Consider the following 2,306-nt stretch of genomic DNA (forward strand, 5'->3'; position numbering starts at 1 on the left):
CAGTGTAAAGACTAGAATTGAAGCCAAAAGACAGGGCCATTAGGAGGTAACTCATACCCAGCTGTGGTGGAACACGCCTGAAATCCCGGCACCAGCAAAAGATAGAAGAGCCGGGGCCTGTGAGATGCCCAAGCAGATGGCACTCGCCACGAAAGCCTGGGGACCTGAGTTCAAGCTCTGGAAAGCCCAACTCCCCAAAGCTGTCCTCTGAAAGCCATGCACATGCGATGGTATATGCATGCCCACACTCACACACACTCTCACTTACTAATTAATTAATGATTATTCATTACTACTAGTAGTACTTAGTAATCTCAAAGGAACTAGGGAGGAAAAGGAAGAAAACTATTAACAGATATGATTGCATGCTATTATGCACCTTGAGACAGGAAAGAGAGTGCTACATGAAAAAAAAAATAAAATGCTGCTTATCATGATCTGGTTAAACTATGAAGGAGAAACAATGTTGCCTTTACATTTTTTTTTTTAACCCTTCAGGAAACACTTACTAAAAACTTGTTAAGAGCAAGTATCAACAAGGGAGGTGCCGGGCAGTGGTGGCGCACTCCTTTAATCCCAGCTCTTGGGAGGCAGAGGCAGGCAGATTTCTGAATTCGAGGCCAGCCTGGTCTACAGAGTGAGATCCAGGACAGCCAGGGCTACACAGAGAAATCCTGTCGCGAAAAACAAAAAACAAAAAACAAAAAACAAAAAAAAAGAGGCATTTCTAAATGGGCCGTGAGGGTCAGTCCACCAAGAGCCAGTACTACGAGGCCCGCAAGGACTTTCTGCTCAACTTGGAAAAGCCAGCCTCTTGTTCTCAGGGTCGAAGACTTCTGCTATGTCATGGGGACAGTCATTACGGGGGTGGGGGGGGTTCCGAGGTGGCCTGGAAGTACTTGGCCAAGCAAGGCAATTGCATCCTAATACCACACGTCTCACAGCTTTCACCCCGGATGAGGAAGCTGTGGCAGATGTTGCTTATCTTCACGGCATTTGTCAGGTGAGCCACTCCATCTCGAGGATAGCAAGGTGAACCCCCCCCCACCCCGACCTCCATCTGCCACCGGCTCTACACAAACTTCTGCCGCACCTTCTCTGCTTTCTCCTTCCTCATCTTTTTGCCTCTGAGTTTATCATCTAGGTTCAAAATGTTTATCAAAGAAGCAAAGCCAGAGTCTGAGTAAACAATCCGTTCCTACGCCTTTCTTAAACAGATTCAGCTTGGTCTCTGCAAAATCCGTGGCCATTTTGGAAACTGAAGATGTAGCAAGATTCGCCAGTGCATAAATGGGTCTTCAGTGACTACTTTATCTCAGTATACAGGACTTAAGACACTGTTGATATTGTTGATGAAATCCTCCAGCTTACCCTACAGTAGCATTCAGTCATGAACTCTGTAGCAGTGGTTCTGCAGATGCCTAGCTTTCCACTCCTCCAGTACACTGTGAATCAGCAACAGCTGGAGGAAGTGCCAGTGCACTTCTGTCATGGCGCCTGCTCTTCTGGCAATGCCTTGCATGTCAGAAGGATCAAAAGCCCCGCCTTTAAATTTTTAATTAATAATTAATTAATTAATCGAAGAAACGCAAAAGAAAGCCAAAAAATGTTCAATAAAACTAGGTAGAAAGGGAAGCTAGAGAAAATTAAAGTTCACGAGTACCAGCTTGAAACATCAAAGATCCAAAGGCAGGGTAAGGAAGGGCTGAGCATCTGTGCCAGTCACAGAAGGATCTCAGAGAGGGACACAACCTTAGAGGCTGTGGTGGCCCCACTAATTCACACAGGGAAATTGTAGGCCCAAGAACATGAGACATTGGGTTCAATTCCCAACACCATAAAATGATAATTAAGAATAAAAAAGTGGAGCCCTGGAAGATACTGGTAGCCTTTTTTGTTAAGCAAGAGTTTGTCCGAGAAGAAAGCCACACAATGGAAGGGAGGGTGTACAAATAAACTAGGCAAGTTTTAAATGTGTATCGGGCTGCAAAAAAAATAAAAATAAAAAATAAATAAATAAGTAGATTTTCTTAACTTACTACCCAAAAAAAGAGCAAAACAAAGTGAACTTGAGTAAATCTAGTCCAGGGACTGCCGACCTACTTTCCTGACCAAGATCTCTGTGACGTTAAGGTAGAGTCTTCAATACCAGCTGATGCCCTAAAGCTGAAACAGGGTGATGAACTTGGGCAGCTCAGAAAACACAGCAAGTGCGTCTGGATGGCATGGAATAAATTCAGCAGATGTATTGGACAAAAATTAAATAGAAGAACCCATCACCAAATCTTTCTAATATGCCTATATTT

At 44.0% G+C, this 2,306-nt stretch overlaps 1 pseudogene; it reads right to left on the bottom strand.

The window, feature by feature from the left end:
• Window positions 1-792: 792 nt before the first annotated feature.
• Window positions 793-1,522, bottom strand: LOC116095735 (annotated as a pseudogene).
• Window positions 1,523-2,306: the final 784 nt, after the last annotated feature.

This window comes from Mastomys coucha, unplaced genomic scaffold (assembly GCF_008632895.1).
Source record: "Mastomys coucha isolate ucsf_1 unplaced genomic scaffold, UCSF_Mcou_1 pScaffold18, whole genome shotgun sequence".
NCBI classification, from domain to species: domain Eukaryota; kingdom Metazoa; phylum Chordata; class Mammalia; order Rodentia; family Muridae; genus Mastomys; species Mastomys coucha.